The 23428-nt window shown below is 38.8% G+C and overlaps 1 protein-coding gene and 1 non-coding gene across 6 annotated transcripts in view; one reads left to right on the forward strand and one right to left on the reverse strand.

Moving 5' to 3' along the window:
• LOC126457873 (E3 ubiquitin-protein ligase RNF13) overlaps positions 1–23428 on the forward strand; it is a 118304-nt gene that overhangs the window by 20021 nt on the left and 74855 nt on the right. The window lies entirely within an intron of this gene.
• Trnat-ugu (transfer RNA threonine (anticodon UGU)) lies at positions 21291–21364 on the reverse strand. The gene has a single exon. It is a non-coding gene; the product is annotated as a tRNA-Thr (tRNA).

A 23428-nucleotide genomic window follows, 5' to 3' on the forward strand; every position in this document is an offset into this window, starting at 1 on the left:
ATACATCAAACTTAGAATCTAAAGCTTCACCCTGTGCTTCTAATCTTTCACTTAAAGTAGTACTTATTTCATTTCTCAAAGAGGCAATTTAAGCAGTTTAAGTTACACTCTGTGCTTCTAATTTTTCAATTGAAGTAGCACTCTGTGCTTCTAACTTAGCATCTAATCTAGTTAGAGCTTCACTCTGGGCTTTAATTAAATTTACTAATTCAGACAAATCAGGCCCTCCATTAGCAATTCTCATAGCCATGGCAGGTTCTGACATCTCTCCAACTGCTTGTATACTGTCCATACTTCTATAGACTTTAGTCCTTGTGAGCATCTAATACAAATTTCATTTATACCAATTACACAGTGAAAGTTCACTCCACAGTATTTTGTAACACTCCTTACTAGAGTAATAAAGTTTTTATTTCACACTCACCCGGCTTAGAATTCGAGGCTGTGTCAGTGAGCAGGTGTAGAATCAACACCGGTGAATAGCACAGGCGCCGGCAGTGTTGAACATTGGTTATGGTGTCAGTGAATGGACAATCGAACTATTCTCTGTGCCTTCCTTTGTTTGGTGCTTATTAACTTTTCACCCTTTTTTCCTTTTAGGCAGAATCCAATTCTGCGTAACAGTTTCTTTGTCTTGTTATGCCTGGTTGCTGTGGCAACTCGAATATCTTCTTCCTGTTTTTGGCTTACAATTTCCCTTTTTCTTAGAGTCCTGGCACTTGGTCGCCACATTCTAATTCTTTCTTGGATAACGAGACAGTGCTGTGTTGGGTTGCATGACTCGCATGTCTCTTCCAGTTGACTCATACGTTGTGCGTGCAGCCAATTCTCTTCTTTGGGTCATCAGCTACATCACTCTCACTCTTTAATTCTTCTCCGAAGACTGCGTCAAGTTAAAGAGAGTAATATTAATCAACTCTCTATTCTTGAAATAAATTGTGTACTTGTAGACTTTTGTCAGTAAAACAACAATATGGTTTCAACTCTCATCCCAAAGTAACAACTATTCTGTACAAACTCCAGCACGCCAACTGGTTCCAAGATAAATGTCAGAATCGACTAAACACTCATACAATTACATACGTTCTACCTCATGTAGAGCCAAGACATGAAGTAAGAATCTCTATGCAATACATGCTTCATCTGTCTGTCTGGCTCTGTAACAATCCTCATGACACCACAAGCCACAGAAAATTATACAAACACTCTTTGACTTTTAGTTATAAATTCCAAGGCACTGCTGGTGACCACTTGTCTGGGCCGCTCGTCCGACGTAGCTCCCGGCTTCTCATGACAGCTGTCCCTCCTGCACACACGGATATGTGTGGCACAGTAAAAGGCTCTCTCACCATCATCATTAAAATATCGGGTGTTCGAGACAGTGGAGAGCCAATTGTTTCTAGAATTTACCCTGAAATTCTCAAAGCATTACAACACCATCCCAGGTCCACCAGTATCAAGATGCATCCACAGATTAATCCCAGACTGGAGACAAAAGCGATATTTGAGGAGATGCTCCAGGCTGGAGTAATTAGGATGTCTTGACAGTTCTTAGGTGTCCCCTCTCCACCCAGTTCACAAGAAAGACAGCGCATGGTGTTCCTGTGGTGACTACTGCCGATTGAATATGAGAACAATCTTGGACAAGTACCCCATACCAAACACTCGAGAGTTTACCTACGTTCTAGCGGGTGCAAAAGTATCCTCAGTACTGGATTGTTGTAAGGCATACAATCAGATTCCTGTGGCACCGGCTGACGTGGCAAAGACGGCAGTGATCACACCCTTTGGGCTTTTCAAATTTCTGTTTATGCCATTTCGACTCAAAAATGCGGCCCGATCCGTGCAAAGATTCATTGATGAAGTGCTCCTTTCTGTTATGCATATCTGGATGATATTTTGGTATTCTCAGAGGATATGCAGTCACATGATAAATATATTCAGGAGGTACGGCAGAGGCTTGATACATCTGGAGTAGTGTTAAATGAACGCAAATGCATCACGGGCAAAGTTTTCTCGGCTATATAGTCTCAGCCGACGTATACAACCATTACCGAAGAAGATCGACATGGTGCGCAACCTACCCAAACCTACAGACTACAAACAACTTAGGCGTTATCTTGGTATGGTAAATTTTTACCAGGGTCATGTACCAATTACCAGTGAGATGCAGGCACTGCTTACGGATGCAGTGGCTGGCAAGAATACCACAGGAAAGCGAAAGCTGCAATAGACACCAGAAATGACCAAAGCTTTTTGGCAACTGACAAAGAAGCTTAGAGGATGCAGTGTTACTCGCGTACCCCATACCTGCAGCACCATTGAGTATTGTAGTAGATGCCAGGCAGGTTGCAATTGGTGCAGCCTTGCAACAAAATGTCGATGGACATTGGTAACCTGTTAGTTTCTTCTCAAAGAAGCTGCAACTCCAACAGACAAAATGGAGTGCATATGACAGAGTTGTTGGCAATATATGAAAGCATCAGATATTTCCGTCTGTATGTTGAAGCCAGGCCAGCAACAATTTTCACTGATCATAAACCTATAGTGTCAGCTTTCAGCAACGTCAGCGATAAGTGCTCACTGAGGCAATTCTGGCACTTAGAGTTTGTCAGTCAGTTCACCATGGATGTAAGGCACATCAGAGGTGTGGAGAATCTGGTTGCCGGTTACTTTTCTTGTGTTCGTGGTGTGACCAGCACAGTAAACTATGAAGAACTTGTTACATTACAGCAAGTGGATCTGGATCTACAGAAGTTATTGATGGACCACACAACAGGGTTACACTTACAGATGATACTCATGCCAGGAAGAAGGCTTAAGTTGTGGTGCAATATATCATGGCAGAAGCCGCGTCCATACATTTAACAACAGTTTTGTAAGGCGGCATGTGACAGTGTTCATGGCCTGGCACAACCAAGGGCAAATGCCACGATCAAGTTCTGACAGCACATTTCATCTGGCCATCAGTTAAAAAGAACGCCAGGGAATAGACTCGTGGATGCCTACAATGTCAGCACTGCAAAGTAGGACAACACATTCATGCGGAAATTGGGAATTTCACAGGATCACCACCAAGATTTGCCCATTTCCATCTGGACTTAGTGGGTCCACTCCCAGTTTTGGGTGGCTATAAATACTTGCTATCAGTGGTAGGCAGATGCACGAGATGGGCGGAGGCCATTACGATCACCGACATAGCAGCAGAAACGGTTGCAGAGGCTTTTGTCTCTCAATGGCTGGCTCGCTTTGGGTGAACCCTTTATATCACAACAGATCGAGGCCACCAATTTGAGTCTAGTCTGTTCAACAAGCTTGCTAATTTGTGTGTGTTCCTGCACCACCAATACAACAAGCTACCATCTAGCGAGTAATGGTATGGTGGAGAGGTGGCACAGGACATTGGCGGCAGCTCTCATGTGCCATCAGAGAAGCTAGACAGAAGCATTACCATTGGTTCTCCTTGGATTACGGAACGCATACAAGATGGACATCGGTGCCTCAGTGGTGGAATTGGTGTATGGGGAACCATTGAGAATCCCAGCAGATTACCTAATGACTGCCGCATCACCAATGCCAACAAACCTCTCATCAATGATATGTGACATCCGTGAGCGTGAGGAAACAATGAGAAGGCCTACGGTATCTAGACATGGTGAGCGACCAGTTTTTGTGCATAAGGCAATGGCAGAATGTATACATGTCATGCTCTGCATAGATTCAGAGTGCCACTACAACCTCCATATACTGGACCTTATCAATTAGTACAACGCAACACCCATGCTATGGACAGTTCACAGAACGACAAAGCCGTTAAGAGTGTCCATAGAGAGAGTAAAACTAGTGTGGATCTTACCAGAACTGGAGTATAATGACAATCAACAGGATGAGGAGGACCAATGTTTGGAACTCACTATGCATGATATGGCAGAAGAATCCATAGCAAGAGGACATGAAACGACAATGCAACAGCCCACCCAGGTGCTCTGTGCTTTAAGGGGGAGGGGGGGGCTGTGATGCGTGCTTCATTTACTCCCGACTGTTAGTTGAGTTAGATTTTCTTTTCTGAGTTGGAAAAATAAAGTATTTTGTGAAAAGCTGTATGTGGGTTTAATTTGTTGCCTACAAAATATTTAAATACTGCAACAGCTGAATTTTTTACCAGCCCCTGATGCCTAGGTACTTGTGCCCTCATGTCTCAGATCTTATTTTCGAGCTTACCATGTCTAATGTGAAACTCTTGTATAAGCACTCCATGTCTTTTTCCTTTTCACTTTTGTAGTTTGCAATCCGTTTCTGATTAATTTCTCAATTATTTTGTTCTAGTGTTTTAATTAATTAGCCTGAGAATTTAAAATGATGAGTCATTATTTGAACTATCCATTTCCAGATCACAGCTGCTTACTGGTTTGGTGAACTTTCTGAACTACTAGAGCAGTTTTGTTGATCCCATTACCTTGAGTATTTTTTTTATTGCAGCAGTTATCATCCCATTTTCCATACACTAATAGTAAGACAGTGGTGTTACTAACAGTTTCATTCAAGTTTATTACACTGAAATTCGTGTGTTGATGTTTCTTCTCACTATAGCCGTGTTTTGCTGTTCAGTTCTGTTTATTTATTGTCAGTGATGAATTTTAAACTAGCTTATTTGCATTTTTCCACCACACTCGCTGTATTAATGCTGCAATTGTGAATCAGATATCTCCAAAGATTGCGCTCGATCTCAAAGTCCTTTTATGGTCGCCTCATTGTGAGTTGCTATCTCTTTGTAAGTAGCTGCTTCATGTTTTGTGATGAGGATAATGATTCCTATTAACAAATCTATGATGTAACAGATTTGGGTTTATTATTTCTGCACATCATATTTATTTTCATGAAGACTATAGACCATGTAAAATGGTCATGTGACTTAAATTTTACTTGACTTTTACCCAAAAAATGATAAATTTAGCACAGTAGCACAAATCGTTTGCACTTTTTCAGTCATCAGTGTTCCTGGTCCATTTGTCATCTCTGTTCATTAAACCAACAACATCTGCACACGTGACAGTCACGTGTTTGGTGGAGAAAGTATTCAGTGCTGATTGTCCTGAACAATAGATGGGTATTTTGACAGAATCATGAAGAAAATGTCAAAGTTGAAATCATGAGGTGAGAATTTATTCCTTAGAGTCTGATAACTGCAGTTCTCAGATTAGCTCATTTAGTTTATGTTGAGCGAGTTTACATGGGATTCTCAGATGTTTACTAAACACAAAGTAGTTGTTTGGTGATCTGGGTTGTGCAGTGCTTACATCTGTACTCATTACAGTATCTGCATTGTAATCACTGGAATTGTGGTTGTGTGAGAAGATAAGAATGATGGGTACAGGTCAGTTGTGGAGCATAGGTTGAACAGGAGATGGAAACTAATATTTTTCTTGCTGGCAAGTAGCATTTGTGAGGTATTATGGGGCTCGAGTTATGGGTTGTAACTAAACCAACTACATCACTAATGATCTTTCACCTTGGTATTGTTCTTGAGCACTTTTACCTTATTGAAGATTTACAGTCACCTTCTTGTGTTTTCTTTGTGCAGTGAACCTGCTATGGCATGGCACTAATTGTGTTGTGGGACTTCTTCACTGCCTGGAGAGGGTTGAACATTGTAAGAAAGCTCACATCTACTCCACCTCACTATGAAATGACATAACTGCCTTCTTAGGGAACTCTTCTGTATTTAGTTATATATGAGAATAACATTTACAATGTTAGGTGACAAATCATTAATTATACATAATAATGTATTTGAAGTGAGTGTCAGAACACAACTTAAGAGAATGACATCTCTCTTCAACTTCTTTCAACTGTGTGTGTTTATTTTTCCCATTCCCCAGCTTTTCCATTGACAGGAGAGGTGGTCGTTCTGTGTATTCCAAAACACCGTCAAGCTGTGACGCCAAATTATAAACGCAATCCCCACAGCAGGTGGAGACTCTTGACAGCATTGTGCCTTGCCGATGTCCTATGCTCAAGCTTTTCCCATTGTCTCAAGCTTTTCCCACTGTCTCTGCACAAACCAAAATCAAAGCATGCTCGGTGGGAAATTTCTACATGCTAAGCATCGAAACAATGGTTTTTCATGAACATCTTTCATCTGATTTCAAGGAAGAGGTGGAACAGCCCTGTTGCACCACAGATCCCTTCCACCACGCCCCTCTCCCCCTTCCACCACCACTAAGATCAAACGTTGGACAAAATAACTTACTTGACTAATTTGAGACTATTTATAATCTTTAGCTAATGATAAATTGTTTAAGTTACTAAATTAATGTCTCGTGAGGCTGAATTCAGTGTAATCTCTCCATATAGCAGAACACGTATGATCATTCATCTTAAGTCAGTCAGGTTTATGATTATTAGTTCCAACAACAGATTCGTCTCTCTTTTGATTATGTCTTTAGTACTTACCTATGCTTAAAGTGTCTTTTTACGAAGTTCATTTTTCTGCCCTCTCTCATTTTCTTAAACTACTGTAGCCATCTAACTACTTCATAATTTCATTGTTAGATTTTCACAGCAGAAAGTACACACATAAGAGATTTGTTCTAACTAGGCTCAATCATTAGTTCACTACTTTTGCTCAAAGCCCATTGGCTTTACACAGTTTTTAAGCCATCTTATATAACTGCACCAGGTTCTCAAATTTATTGAGATCTAAAATCTTTAAGTATTTATTTGCCATAAGGAATTATTCACTGACATTTCACTCTATGCTACTTTCCACAACTTTAAATCTCCATTTGCTGCAAGTCAGCGTGTAAGGGAATGAAAATTCAAAGAATCATTCATTGCCCAGGTAAGTCCGTTTGCTTTTGATTGCTTTGGATAATACATCATGAGTGTGACTAACAGTCACATTACAGCTTTTTACCTCTGCAAGAACTGCACTCTCACCTTGTCCTTTGGGCAGATACTGTGTACATACATTATCACCTTAGTGCTGTGGGTGTCCCTTTCCCTTACCCCTATACACAAAAGAAATGGTACAGGTCATTCCTTCTATGTACTCACCTGACCTAGGCATAGGCCAGCCCTTTTTCGGATCCGCCTATCCTTTACTCTCCAATATATACATAGCAAGGTGCAGGTTGTTCCTTGTATGGAGACACGTAGGCATAAATTAGACCATCCCTTCTCTGGGTTCATACATCCTTTTACTCTCTCATACATACATAAAATTGAGCCTACCTCATCTTAAAAATTTGAAATAGTATGGACAGCTTATGACCCTTGCTTCTGTAACTTTCAGTGAAGAAGTTTCAACCTCATCCTAATGACTTTATCCAGCTATTTCAAATCGCAAATGGATATTTCCTGACTCCTTGATAACATTCTTTTACAATGTTGTGTGTTATCATAATATAAATGATCCCCACATTTATGTTGCGTTTAAAAAAATGTTATCTTTGTTGTTATGTCTTATATCTGTTGGCTCTACCTGTGAAAACTGTTTGTAATTACCACTATTTGGCACAAATAAAAGAATGATTTTAGCGATAGAAGCATATGAATCTGGAAAGAGGCAAGATAGAATCTGTACTCCAGCTGGAGAAGAAAGAAAGAAAATATAAAAGTAAGTATGTTAGGACCAAAGAAATAAAGGCTATTAGATCCCCAAAGACAGATTCTCACACCACCAACCACCCCTTCCCTGATCAGTTCTTCACCAAAATGTTGGAGTATGAAGTGTGGTTGGCATGCCCCAGAGAACGGACTTGTCCCAGTTTCACCTGTACATGCCCTGAAAATTTATCCTAGCAACATCCTTGTGAGTATCTAGTAGAGATTGGCTTCCCACATGTCAGTCATCAGTAGTAATTAGTCTTTTAATTGTCAGCCTGTAAGTCTGGTTGTTCACAGCACTTCGTCACTGTGAAACATATGTTTTGGAGCATATGTAACTCTGTACATAACAGCTTACAGCACCTACCTAACAGATTATCTAACATCCCGTATAAAAGATATAACAACAAATGAAAGCTAAAAAATCCTAATTACAAAACATGCAGATTACTTTTCACATACATATAACTCATACTCATTATTTAATAACGTATATTCTTAATGCTTGAATAACAGGCTTCTCCTGTTGCTTTAATTCTATGAGATAGTGTAGTAAGAGAGGTGTACATTATAGACCCTAGGGTAGTAGAAGAGGAAGATGTTGCTCCATGGAAAACTAAATGTGAAATAATGAAGCAATTAACTCAGAACCTGATGGTTATCAACTTGTCCATTCAGCCGAGCTAGCAGATTATCCTGAGGGTTTAAATTTCTTTATCACATCAACATTATAAAATCCTCTTTTTTGCCCAGTTCTGGGATCCATCAAAAACACTGCTTTAGGATGTGGAACACCCACTCTTTCATTTGGTCCACAATATCTTGGAAAAATTTACTCGACTCTTTCTTTATGTTTATACTTTGATGATAATTCTTAACTAGTAGTAATTCATTTATATTAAATAAAGATATATTCACCTTTTGTTGTATTTGTTTACCTCTAATTTTGTCTGTCTAAGTAGACTGCCATCTACCATCTTCTGCAGTTCGTCTAATTCTACCTTTTTTATAGGTGGCCATTTGCATAATTTTAATATGAGATCTCCAACAAATTCGTATCTGTAACTTCAACAGGCTATAGTCCTGTAGACACATGTGGTAGTTTGTTTGTTGATGACCACTTGAAACTTGGAAATCATTTGAGCCCAAGTTATATTTCTCAGAACAATATTTACTATACAGTTGTTCTATTTCTGTCATTATCCATTCACAGGGGTTTAACTGAGAATGATATTTTGAAATAGTCAGATGTTTGATGCCTTCCCATGCTAGAAATTTTTTGCAACGGTTACTGGTGAATTCCAAAATAAAGCACCTTCACCTACCACCCACATAGACTTTTCTTCTTGTTGCTTTTCTTCAAAATATGGATCTATCTTTACATCTTATTGTATTTGAACAGGTAACCTTCTTACTTCATCATTAGTATTACTTAGAGCTAAGAAGTTGATGGAAAAAATAACTCCTGGTCCTCCAGTTCTCATTGTCTCATTCATGCTTAACGGTAGTCGTGACAAAGCATCTGGTTCTTATCTTCTGAACCTTTTATGTAGTTAATGTCTGTAGGGAATAATACCCATTGTATTAGTTGGCTACGTAGTAACTTACTTTCCATAATGAAAGCTGTAACCTGATGATCTGTATGTTGATCTTAAGCATCCCAGATTAGCATGTGAAGCTTTTGTATGCTCCATAGAATTGCTAACAACTCTTTGTCTGTAACTATATAAATATTTATTTAAACTTCTGCTAGCAAAGGCTATGGTATTATGTTCCCCTGTCTCTGGATTCCATTCACTATTGAACAGTTCACAAGCAACACCATATTTGGAAGCATCTGTTGCTAATTTAAATACTTTTTTAAGTACAGGGTGGTTTAATATGGGTGCTCCTGCTAGAGCATGCTTAATGTTTTGAAAAGCCTGCAGTGTCCATTCATTCCATATTCTTTTGGCTTTAAGTTTTAAAAACAGTAGTCTGGGATTGTTCATAGGCTATACATAGTGATGGTAATACCAGGCTAACCCTAGGAAAGATCACAATTAATTTACAGTTTTTGTTCTGGAGAGTCTTTAAATCATTCTTACTCCCACTGGATCTGGTATTATTTCATGAATCCTCAATAAATGTCTTAAAAATATGAGTTCTTCACTTCCAAAATGTGATTTTGATAACTTAATTGTAATGCCTTTTTCATAAAACTTACTTTAAGTTTTCGTTAACAAAATACAGTGTTCTTCACATGTCTTGGACACTAATAAAATATCATCTAAGTGAATAATTAACTCTTTGTAATAACTCTTCACCTAAAGCGTCCTCTAGTGCTCATACAAATACTTAGACTGAAACCACAGCCCACATAGAATGGGAGCAATTTTCTACAATGCACTACCCTGTGTACTCAAGAAAGCAAATCTAAATATGCTAAAGAGTAGACTGAAGCAATTATTAATAGAGAAGTGTTGTTACTCTATAGAGGACTTTAAGTTGTAGTACCATCTTGGAAAACATTGTATATAGACAATGTCTCTGATCTATCAGTGGTATGAAAGAATGTAATTATACACTGTATTATGTGTACTGTACTATTATAAATATTAGGTAAATTGTGTTACACTACAGAGGAATCTACTTGTAGTGCCCTTTTGAAAAATAGTGTGTAAAGACATGTATCTTATCCATATGATGTCATGAAAGAATGTAAATATTTTACTGTATATGTGTAATGTGAGCTAAATCTTCCTGACAATATCCAAAAGCTTTTTGTTATATGGACAGAAAATAAATAAATAAATAAATTCAATCAAAAGGGCAATAATCAAAATTGATATGACTCACTATCAAACAAAAATTCTGTAAACTTCCATGAATTCTCATGTAGTTTTGCATGCCAGTAATCGGCAGTCAAATCCATTGACCTAAAATATGTCCCTTGCTCAAACGTAGCTAGTAATTCATCTATACATATAGATCTATCTCCTTGTTTATGCTTCTAATACCAAGAACACACTATCTATAGCTTCCTTTACCACAAGTAAGCAATTGTTATGCATGCCCAAACTTCTTTCTGTTTCACTATTTTCTGCCGTTTTGTTTATTTTCTCATTTACAGTAGGTCTTAAACTTATTGGAATAGGATACTGATTGCAAAAGAACAATTCACTCTCTTTTATATAAAATTGACAGACTGATCACTCCTGGTTTGTTGGAAAACTTACCAATACTTCAGAAAGATATTATACAAATTGTACCTTTTTCCTTCAGCCTACTTCAGAAAGATATTATACAAATTGTACCTTTTTCCTTCAGCCAGTAGAGTGGATTAGATATGTAAGCCTTAATCTGACTAATTTTTTTAACTTAATTCATCAAAATCCATTGCTGTATCCTCATTTCTCATTACCTGTGCAGTAGCAACAAAATTCATTTTATCTGATAATATGCTTGTGTAATGTCTTACATGAAACTACGTAGCTGGAATCTTCATTGTTTGAGTATAATATCCGTACATCAAAGTCTAATTTCACTTTATATGTTAATAACCAATATGTAACCTTATTTACATCTAAGAGTAACCTTGTCTTTTCCTTAATTAGCTTTTCTGTGTTTCCTGTTATTCCAGCAATATAGACTCCTGTCATGGGACAAGTACTCTTATTTGTAATTGTTTCCATGACATCTTGAGGTACCAAACAAATATCATTTCATGAATCCATGTTAATATCTTCATTTTTTCCACAATTTCCTACTAGTGAAGGTTTTGTCTGTTCTTCTTCTACAACCTTATCTTCTTCCAGCACCCATTCCCTTGTAGGAAGAGTCTGTGTAAAAGCATATAATTTTTTAGTATATGGGCCTATGACTGTGGTGTTATATCCTGGATTATGGCCCATGTTTGAGGATGTTACCCATTTTCTGTTACTATGAAAGGATAACTAATCCTTTCAGTGCTTTGTTTAAGAAAAGATGTTTTACTGTATTGTCAATGGTATTTGTGTTACTGGCTGTAAATTCCTGTGAATTATTATTTATTTGGATATTTCTCATTTTGTTACCTCCATTGTTGTCTCTTATCTATATGACGAAAGTTACTTTCCTTTTTCTTTTAAAACTTCGACAGATAATGATTTCCTTTGCTGTTTTCTACATGTTGATTTTCTCCTTGAGTGAAATCTCCCCTTTCATTATTTAGTGTACCTAGGCCTTCTATAAAGTTAATAGATTCTCTACATTAGTCCATCCTCTATACAATTTTTCTTTCTGTACAAACTAATGAAATCTTGTAACCAGGACCTGTACTAAATATTTTTCCTCTACTGGGTTGTCCAAATATTTAGATAGTCAAATGCCACTCAATATCTCTTATAGCTATCCCATGTACTGTTATAATACTTATAATCTAGTAATTCCAGTTTTCATTTTTCATGTGTGTCCAGTGGCCAGTACGTTTTTATAAATTTGCCCTGGAAATCAACTCAAGATTTAAATTCTCCAGAAAGAGCAGTACCCCATTCCACTGTGTCAGTGACTCAATGTAAAATCTATTTTCTTGGAATCTTCTCACTTCTTTGGTAGAGATTGAGAGAATATTCTTAAGAAATATATCTGATATACCTCACCATGTGGCTTAAATTTTGGATATTGCTTTGACCAATTCATCCCATGTCCCGTGTGCAATTCTTCTGTCAGATCATTTTATAATCCAGTGGTCTCTTTTCTAAGTTCCTGCTTTGTGTTTTCTAACACTTCCCATAATTTTTGAAACTACACTTTTGAAAAACCTTCCAGTTTTCTACTGTATCACCAACAGAATTAGATGTTACACTAACAGAATTCCTGTAGTTGTCCTTCCAAACTAATCAAAGCATTTACGTCACTACTTACATCAACCAATTCTGCACGACATTCTAATGCTTCTACCCGGTCTTGTGTATATGAGATTTGATCATTTAATGTCTTAAATCTGTTATTTACCTCTTTCAGCTGCTCTTTTGCTTCATTTTTACTAAATCACGTTGTTTTACTATTTGTCTGCAACTCCTTAGGTAAACTAAGGTCATGCCCATGTTGGAAATTTTACTTTTGTAGCTAATGCCTACCTTGTGTTTGTAAATTTGTAGTACTACTTGTTATTTCCTTCATTTGGGTTTTCGTACTATATTATGATTCTTCTAGTTTCTTAATGTCTGACAGACTGCTATTCATTCTGCATATGGTGATAGTGGTACAGTGATAACACTACAGATACTTAAGAACACTGAAATCTTCTGATTTTGTTTTGATACCAGCACAAAAAAATCAGTAGAACTTATATCATCAACACTTCCCAAACAAATCATCAACAAAACAATTTAGCTTGGAATCAGTTACAGCTCACTTAATCAGGCCCACTGCACACTGCTGCTACATTGAGCACGGACAAAGTAATCTCGCAATCAGCCGTTGTACAGTTATCACATAGTTGCTCGACCAACTGCCATGTGTGAAGCAAAGCCATGCAGCTGTTATGTTGGTAAGCTGCCGCAGAGTCATTCTTGGAGATTATTGCTTCACAGGTAGCCCTGGAATCAGCACACCGAAATCTTCTGATTTGCCGATGTAATATTTCTTGAGTAACGTGTCAACAGTTATTTCAACATGTAAATAATTCTTGTTTTGACCTGGTTGCTATGGTCAGCTAATCTTATTTACTTCTTCTCTTCCTTGTACTCATATTTGACATTTGTAACATTAGGTGACAAACCTATTATTCCCCAGAACAACATTCCCCAGAACAACATTCCCCAGAACAACATATCTGAAGTGAATCTTAGAACAGAACATAAGAAAATGACATTTCTCCTAAGCCTCTTTACTTTCAACTGCCGCCGCCCCCCCCCCCCCCCCCCCTCCCCGGCCTCCCCTGCCCTCCAGCATTTGGATTGACATTGATGTTGCCAAAGTACAAACGCAACCCTCACAGCAGGTTGACCCTCTTGACAATGGCACATGTTGCTGATACCCTGTGCTCATGGTTTTCCCATTGCCTCTGTACAAACCAGAATCAGCAGTGTAAGGAAAGGATGGATTGCAGCAGAGCTGGTAAACGATGTGGCTACTTTCACAGGTGGCCCGGCCTCTGATGAGATATGATAAGCCTGTCAGAGGACTGGAATAGGAAGTGCTGAGTGGATGGATTGGGCGGGTCTTGCACCTGGGTCTGATCCTTGTCACAAGGAATTGGGATTAGGAGTGGCATAGGATGGACTAAGATGTGAAGGTTGCTTGGATGGCAGTAAGTAGCTATCCATCTTTTCCTTAAGTTGTCGATATTCCAACCTGGAGTTGCTATTGTTTCATCAAACCAAAATCAAAATGTGCACAATGCTAACTACCTAAACAATGCTTTTACACAAACTTCATTCATCTGATTGTGAGGAAGGGGTGGAACAACCTGTTACATCACAGTTGCTAATTGCCAGCCACAACAAGCAGCCACCACCCAGTGATGTTGAGCATTTATCTCAAAGAAATATTATTGGATAAGCACGCCTCTGTAACTCAATGGTTAAGTACCAAACTGCAAATCCAAAGGTCTTGGGTTTGATCTCTTGTCATGTACAACTTCTTTTATCTCTGGCAATGTTTTTTGATGTGAAAAATGCTGAGTTGCACCATTGTTTGGAATCCCCTGTGGCCAGGAAAGTCAGTTCAAGGATTGGAAGAAGGTAGTTGCACACCACGTCCAGTAGGACCATGTTTAGTAAAGTTCTATGGTGTTCAAAACAATCTTCAGATTGATAACTGCTTTATTTATTTATTTTTTTTTAACCAAAGTGTCTTCTGCTGGCAGGCCAACAAGTCATATATTGAAGATCATATCCTTTCTTGATATGCACATGTGAAAGATCTCCTTTGTGATTTCAGTCACATTTTCCCACGTGTATCGCAAACATATACATATCATAAACACATTTATGTAGCATCTTGCTCAAAAAGATGGGGAAAATTATCACAATGTAATGCTTAAGCAACCATTGTAGTAAATATATGTATCAAACTAACAGCAGTTTGTAAATAATATGAAGAAATTCTGGTGAAAGAGACCACTATGACAGTACATGAAATAACACATCAACGTAGCAATCTACTACAAAAGGCAATAAAATTGTAATGAAAATTGTTAACCATATATTTTGCTTCTGAAATACCTCTGAAACATACTACAGGCTGAAAACTATATTATAGTGGATAGTCACAATACTGATATTGCTGCTTATTTAACTGAAGGTGGCTGCTTTTTTAGAAATGTGATGGGATGCTGTATTCCATTGCATTTTAGATGTCCATTTTGGATGTCCACTGAACAGACTTGAACAGTGAATAATTAATGCGTTTTTTTCATTCTTATCAACATTTTGGTTTAATTGAACAAATTATGATCTTTTACAGATTGGACACTACATTGAACATAACTCTACACAGCAAAAACTGAACTCAACTTATGGCAACCAGTGCCACAGCAGCATTGATATATTTATAACAGTAAATATTTTATGCACTGTCCAGTCACATTAATGTGACCACCTGTCAAAAGCCTGAATAACCACCTTTTACAGTGCAGACCTCTGTGAGACATGTAGGAAGAGAGTCAAGTGAGTTTCTGGAAGGTATTGGTAGGAATGTTGAGCCATGCTGTCGAGGCCAGTGTGGTAGGTTTCTCAGTTGAGGATCCGTGGGTCGAACAGCCTGATCGATATGGTCCCACAGACTGTCGATTGGGTTCAAATCTGAGGAGTTTTGTGGCCAGGGGAGACCAATAAACTCATTCTGATGCTCTTCAAACCACGCGTGTACACTACAAACTCTGTGACACGTTGCATTGCCCTTTTGGTAGATGCCATCGTGCCAAGGAAATCAAACTGCATGTACGGGTGGACATGTTTCCAAAGGATAAATGCGTACTTGTGTTGATCCACTTGTGCATTCCATAATGATGATATCACCCATGAAATGTCGTAAAAATATTCCTCAGACCATAATGCACCCTCCTCTGGAGTGGATCCTTCCAAAGATGCTGCAGGGTGTTTGCTTTCAGACATTTCTTTCCAGTGTAGCATAAAATGTGAAGTAACTGAAAAATGTGAAGTAACCTGTCACAGTTCAGTGGAGATTCAGTTGCGGTATTGGTCTGTAAATTCCGACCTTCATCATCAACGAACCACAGTCATTGTGGGTGCATGAAACAGGCCACTGCTGTGGAGGCCCATGCGCAGCAACGTTTGCTGAACAGTCATTGAGGGGACACTGTTGGTAGCATGTCTGTTCGCCCATACACATCCCTGTGGCTGTCATTCAACCCTGGCGCACCACAGTCACCTCGGTGCCGGTTTTGGATAGTGTCATTTTGCCATGCCCACTATACTTTAACCATGGTGGCACACGAACAGCTACCAGACTTGCTGTTTCAGAAATGCTTCCATCCTTTGCCCAAAAGCAAATGATTGTGCCCTTTTGGACATCAGACAATCACTCCATTTTTGCATGACAACAGTGACTGCACTGTTATCTGCATCTCTCCACTGCTACCACTGCCACCTGTCTTCTCTGAGAGGATAATGCACATTGCCAGTGAACACAGGTGGTGGTCACATTAATGTGACTGGACCATGTAGAACATAGCTTAAGTTAATACATAATTAAATTGAAATGAAAATTTATCATGGAACGAGAAACTGAGTACATTATTTTGTTTTACGGAACGACGCAAAATACTTGATTTTATAAATATTTTGATAAAACTTGATATTTTAATACGAACTTCAACAAATATGATTTTCTAAACGATTTTAAATAATACTGAATATCATACTAATTATAGATATCAATATAATAGAGGTAAACATTCCACATGGGAAAAATTATATATAAAAACAAAGATGAGGTGACTTACCGAACGAAAGCGCTGGCAGGTCGATAGACACACAAACAAACACAAACATACACACAAAATTCAAGCTTTCGCAACAAACTGTTGCCTCATCAGGAAAGAGGGAAGGAGAGGGGAAGACGAAAGGAAGTGGGTTTTAAGGGAGAGGGTAAGGAGTCATTCCAATCCCGGGAGCGGAAAGACTTACCTTAGGGGGAAAAGGACAGGTATACACTCGCACACACGCACATATCCATCCACACATACAGACACAAGCAGACATATTTAAAGACCTTAAATAGGTAGGAATAGGAAAAGGCAAAGTGCTGTTTGTGGTAACTTGTGTGAGCATGCAGGGACATGATGGAGATGGGTAGGGCTGCTAGGTGTGGTTGGAAGGTTTGAGGAGGGTTGGGGAAAGGGGGGGGGGGTGATGGGAGTGGAAAAGTAGAGAAGAAGAGGAGGGAAAAAATAAAACACTAATGGGTGCATTGGTGGAATAGAAGCTGTGTAGCACTAGAGCAGGAGCAGGGAGTAACAAAGATTGAGATCTGGGGTGGGGGGGTTATGGGAATGTAGGGTATTTTGCAGGCAGAGTTCCCACCTATGCAATTCCAAAAAGTTGGTGTTCATAGGAAGGATCCAGATGCCACAGGCTCTGAAGCAGTCATTAAAATGAGGAACATTGTGTTGGGCTGCGTGCTCAGTGACTCGGTGGTCCAGCTGTCTCCTGGCCACAGTTTGTCAGCAGCCATTCATGTGGACAGACATTTTGTTGGCATGATGCCAACGTAGAGTGCAGCACAGTGGTTGCAGTTTAGTTTGTAGATCATGTGACTGTTTTCACATGTACCCTGCCTTTCATAGGATAGGTGATGCTTGTAACCAGACTGAACTAGGGGGTTGGGGGAGTGTATATAGAGCAGGTCTTGCTTCTAGGCATATTGCAGGGATATGGGCCACGAGGCAAGGGGTTGGGAGTGCAGGGGTGGAGAAGGTGTGTCTGTCTATGACTACATCTCTTCTGTTTGGTGAGTAGCAGTAATTGCTTTTCATAGTTACACATCTCTGAGTGACTAGCTTTTTCTGATATACTGAAATATACTGTCTTTTTTGAGACATTCATTTTACATGATATTAGTTCTGCAGAAACAGTGGAAAAAGCATTCTTTTCTTAAACACATGTAACAACGTACAATAACAACGTACAACAGATGACAAAAATCTAAACTGTATTAGTGAAGCACTCTCTAGTACAGAGAGCATCACTGTTGGTAGTTAGTCAGTTTCATGTTCCATGGATCATTTTCTTAATAAATAATGATGATTTGGTGTCAGTCATTTCATTTTCACATCACAAATTATCTTATAATGGCTACATGCTGATCATTTGCAAGTGGTTTTTTACATGAGTTATCATGTAACGAATATCCACTGTGCCTGCTTCAATTTATGTTTCTGCAGAGATGATGCGAGAAGTGCGAGCACTGGACATCAGCAAGAGACTACTCACTCTGGAGATGGCATTTATATTTTGGTGTTGAGGCTTGATGGTGTTTTGGAAGGTGGGAAGAAGTGCTTCTGCTGACAACGTAAACTCCCAGAAACAGTCGGTAGAAGCTGTGGAGAAATGTCATTCTCTTAAGCACTGTTCTGAAATTCACTTTAGCTATTTTGTTCTACATAATGAGGGTTTTGTCACCGAATATTGTAAATATTGAACATGAGAACAACCAAACACAAAAGGGTTCTCTAAAAAGCATTTATATCATTTTGTAGTGAGTTGGTGTAAATGTGAGCTCTCCTACAGCCCTCAACTCTCTGAAGATGGAAACAAAGTCCCACTGCGCAATTGATAGCAGTTCCACACAATCAGCAACACACTAGAATGTGACCATAAATCTTCAATAAGGTTTTAGTGCTCATGAACAACATTGAGGTAACAGGTGAATCGAGAAGTGAGAACTTAGTTACAGCCCATAACTAGGCACCCTTTTGTATTGTTTCAAATAGTATTTTTGCTAGATGGGACAGATAAGCAGTTTTGAGAATTCCAGTTAGGAAATTCCTGGACATGTGTAATACTAGTATCATGGATGTAGAATAATTATGGGCAAAGTTTAAATGAATTGTAAATCACACTCTAGTGAAGTATATGCCAAGTAAGTGATTTAGGGCAGGAAAGAACCACTATGATTTAATAACAAAATTAGAAAATTGCTGTGGAGGCAGAGAAGTTGTACTTTCAGTTCAAAAAAAGAATGTGCAGATGACAACAGAAAAGTTAGTAGAAATTAGTGCATCTGTAAAATGCATGCAACAACTACAACCATCATACCTTAGCAAAAGATCTTACTGAGAACCTGAGAAAAGTCTGGTCCTATGTAGAATGGCTAAGCATATCAAAGACATCTATCCCTGTCTCTCATTGAACATTCCACTGTGGCAGTAGAATACAGAAACAGGAAAGCTGGGGGTTTTGAATGTCATCTGACAAATTATTGATGCAGGAGGATCGTACAAACATACTGTCACTTGACCCTCAAACAGGCTGTTATATGGTGGACATAGTAATAAGCACCCCTGTTGTAACTGTGAAAACGTTTTTTTCAAAAAAACTTTCTTCCACCACTTTGCTTCCTCTCAAGAGGGAAGTAGTCGATTAGCTGGTTGCTATCATCCACACCAGCCTTATTTTTTCATTACGATCCAGTATACAGGCATGTTTCATCTTCTCTGTCGTTTCCCATTTTTTTTTTTTCTAGCATTTACTTTGGACACAGTCATTTTCTGTCTTGCTGTCAAAGTAAATATAATCCTAGAGTTTTTTTCATGTAACAAGCAGCAGATGGTCTCATCTGCGAAACAAAAGTTGTTTTTTTTCCAGCTTGTGGGCAATTAGATCTTACCAATTTTTTCAGTACTATACTCTTTAAGGTTGTTTCGAAAACAAATACAAAGGATGTGGCAGACAACAATTGACACCCTTTGCAGTGCATGTGATCCCTTGAGGCATGGTAGGCAGCAGCAAGGGAAATGTCAATGCTGCAAAGCAAGTAACACATAATGTTGTCTGAATTCTATTCCTGCCAGTAAGAGTGTTAGGTGCTCCCATCTGTGTCTTTTAATAAAGTACCTTTATATAGATGACAGATGGAAGACAAACATTGCAACACATTTACACAGCTGAGAAATGCCCGCTGAAGGTCCTAAATTGCTCGCGTTTTTGTAGTATAATCCATGCAGTGTAGGATTAGGCATAGAGCTAGCTATAACTAACCCCTGCAGTTCCAAAACAAAACCTTCTTCATGGATTACTACACCAGGTAACCTCTATGAAGGCTATGAAATTCACTTGCAAAGTTTTGGCGGCATGCGCATGTGCAAGCACAAGCATACGCGCGCGCACACACACACACACACACACACACACACATACGATTATACCATTTTGTCTCATTTGATCATCTGTAAAATATTCAGTGACATTATTACAATGATTGTGATGCTCACCAGATCACAGCCTCACATCCAACACCGTTGTCATTTTAAAGGTTTTTTTGGGCATGGTATTGCGTCCCACAGTAACTGGTATTCAGAATTACTCATTACCCCACACTGGCTTCATTTGAGAACACATTACTGGTCCACTACTGTTGTTCCCAATTGCTGCTGCAGTCAATCAGTGGTGTACGGTTTGGGAATCAGTGGAACACGCTCAGTGTAATTCTAAGCTCTCCCTCTAAAAAATGATTCTGGGAAATGTGGGTGCTTCATGCAGTAGCAAGGTTTGAAGCAGTTTGTACAGAACTTGTGGACCTTTGATGATCTCTCTCTGTTGTCCCATATGTGACATCCACGAGGTGTGTTAAAAAGTAATCGGAATTTTGTAATTTTGTGTGTTGTACTAGTGCAGTTTGCACGTTGTTTTGTTGTTGTTTTTGGTAAACATCTCAGAAAAGTATCACATGTCTGAAAAGTATCTGTACAGTGTTAGCCATATAAAGTTCATAGTGTTTTGTCAATTGTAAACAAGGGTTGTGTGTGTTTTGGCAGTGTAGGTGATTATTCATTTTTTACTAGCTGTTCTTGGCCACGCGTTACTGTGGCTCAGTCTGGTTAAATAGAAGAGAAAGAAAACAGAAAGCACACTTTTCTTAAATATATGGGAAGTGGAAGTACACCCTAATCTCCACCCCCTCCCCCTTGTCTCTTGTCATCTCCTCCACTCCCTCTCTTTGTCCATCACCTCCTCCTCCCTTTTTCTGTCCGTCTTCTCTTCCGTCCTCCCTCTCCATCTCCTCCTGCCCTCATCTGTCTGTTCATTTCCTCCAATCTGCTTTCTATATCCATTTCCTCCTATCCTCTGTCCACCTCCCCCCCCCCCCCCCCCCCCCCCCCTCCCCTCTTCCCCTTTCTCTGACCTTGAGCTTTATTTATTGTTATTGCATTTTCAGATTCTGTAGTAGTATTCTAACTGTAAGCAGATAAGCCATAAATACAACTTTCCTGTTTGCTATTAATGTTTCATTATTATATATTTTTATGTATGTATGTTTACATATTATAAATATTAAAAATATAAAGCCTATGTATGTTCAAATGTAATTAGAGTATTGTGTAAAAAATACTTTTTGAGATATTTGGTAATAATGTTTCTCCTTTATATATTACATATTTGTATACAAATTATATATATGAAATTACAGTGAAATGAACATCCTTAGCTGCTTACAAGTGTTGACATACGTCAACGGGGACTGATGAAAATGTGTGCCCCAACCGGGACTCGAACCCGGGATCTCCTGCTTACATGGCAGACGCTCTATCCATCTGAGCCACCGAGGACACAGGTTTTCGCGGGAGGCGTGCCAGAGATAAATCCCTGCAGTCGCGCTATCCTCTGTGTCCTCGGTGGCTCAGATGGATAAAGTGTCTGCCATGTAAGCGGGAGATCCCGGGTTCGAGTCCCGGTCGGGGCACACATTTTCATCGGTCCCCGTTGACGTATGTCAACGCCTGTAAGCAGCTAAGGGTGTTCATTTCACTGTAATTTCATTCTAACGAGCTGCTTGGCCATCGATGGTATCTGCTCTTTCGGACATGTCCGAAAGAACAGATACCATCTTTATAAAATTATATATATATATTAAAAAATAGGCATATAAAAACGCGCATATTCGAATGCATTGTTGTGTCATAATTTTGAAGCAAACAATGAAGAACATGCAGAGATCTAAGATTTTGAACAGACGAAATTTGCGTATTTATATACAGTTCCCCTCCATTTATTACATATATATTTATGTATTGCATGAGGCATGCCAATAGGTGCATAAATCACACGTATAATAGATTGCAATGTTGTCAAGATGTCAAAGCTATTGGTGAAGAACTTTCAGAGATTTAAGATTTTTGAACGCATGAACATTTACATTTTTATTTATATAGATGATAAATGCTCATTTGTACAGAATTGTAAATCTCTGAAAGTTCTTCACCGTTTGCTTTGAAATTCTGACACCACAATGCATTTCGAATAGGCACGTGTTTTTATATACATGCTGGAGCCCCATGTGTGTGTGTGTGTGTGTGTGTGTGTGTGTGTGTGTGTTTTTTATGAACTAGATGAAGTCGACAGTGATGCAGAACTCCTGACAAGTATAATAACAGGTGACGAAATGTGGGGTTATGGATACAATGTTGAAACTGTTCAGTTGTTGCTACAGAAGAATTCTGGATCACTAAGACCAGAGGAAAACATTAACGAGTGCTGTCAAATGTGAAAGTTATGCTCACTGTGTTCTGTGATTGTAAAGGCATGGTGCATCATGAGTTCTTGCCACAAGGCTTGAACAGTCAATAAGGAATAATACTTAAAAGTACAAAGTGGTTTGCATGAAGAACTGTGGAGAGAGGCGGGGGGGGGGGGGGGGGGGGGGGGGAGGTTCCAAATATGTGACAAAAGAATTCACGGATTTTGCAGAATAATAATGCATCTGCGTCACACTTTGTTGCTTGTGTACTCTTTTCTGTCCACGAAAAAAGAAACCTTAAAGGGCCCTTGATTCACAACCATAGATGAGATTAAAAAATGTGTTTCTGAGAGTGAAAAGGTATCTGAAAGATTGGGTTTTAGAAGCCTTTATAGGATTGGAAAAAACACCAGCAAAAATGTAGAATATCTAATCAGCAGTAGTTTGAGAGGGGTTACATTGATATAAATGAATAAATATTTTTGCAAAAAAAACAAAAATTCCTGTTATTTTTTTAACACACCTTGTGCAATGTACATACACAGCAATAGTACATTTGTTGTAATTCTTGTAGCACACTCAGCTGTGGGACACGTGGGCCCACCTCAAGCCTTCCACAGTTGTTGTAGCAGTCATCAAACAGGATTATTCACTGTATTCCGAATGTCACATGATTAGCTGTTTCTGCCTTCTATTTCTGGAGTCACAGCATAAAGATTGCCTGCAGTAGATGATGCCTTATAAGTGAGATCCAATGCACTGTTGCTTATACCACAATAACAGTTCACATCTTTATTCTCTCTGTCATTAACTTCATACAGATGTTGTGCTGCTACGCTGCAGTGAATGTTGTTTTTCCTTAGAAATTGTCAAATGTTTCATATTCATGGAAAAACTGCTTTTCTTTGAGTTTCTTGTCAGATATCTGAGAGTTTGGTGTAGGCTGTGGATAGTAATGTAATTATAAGAATATAGTTTACTCTCTTTGTTCCATTGCTTTTTTATTTTAAGCTGTGTTTCTGTACAGAGGTTTCTGTTATGCTGTCATCAGCCTTTATTTTCTGGTTTGGCATGTGTAGTTTTGCATCACTGGTATTGGGTGGTAATGGTTAAAGAAAACCACATCATGCTCAAATTTTACACATTTATTATGTTT

The sequence above is a fragment of the Schistocerca serialis genome, chromosome 2, assembly GCF_023864345.2.
Source record: "Schistocerca serialis cubense isolate TAMUIC-IGC-003099 chromosome 2, iqSchSeri2.2, whole genome shotgun sequence".
NCBI classification, from domain to species: domain Eukaryota; kingdom Metazoa; phylum Arthropoda; class Insecta; order Orthoptera; family Acrididae; genus Schistocerca; species Schistocerca serialis.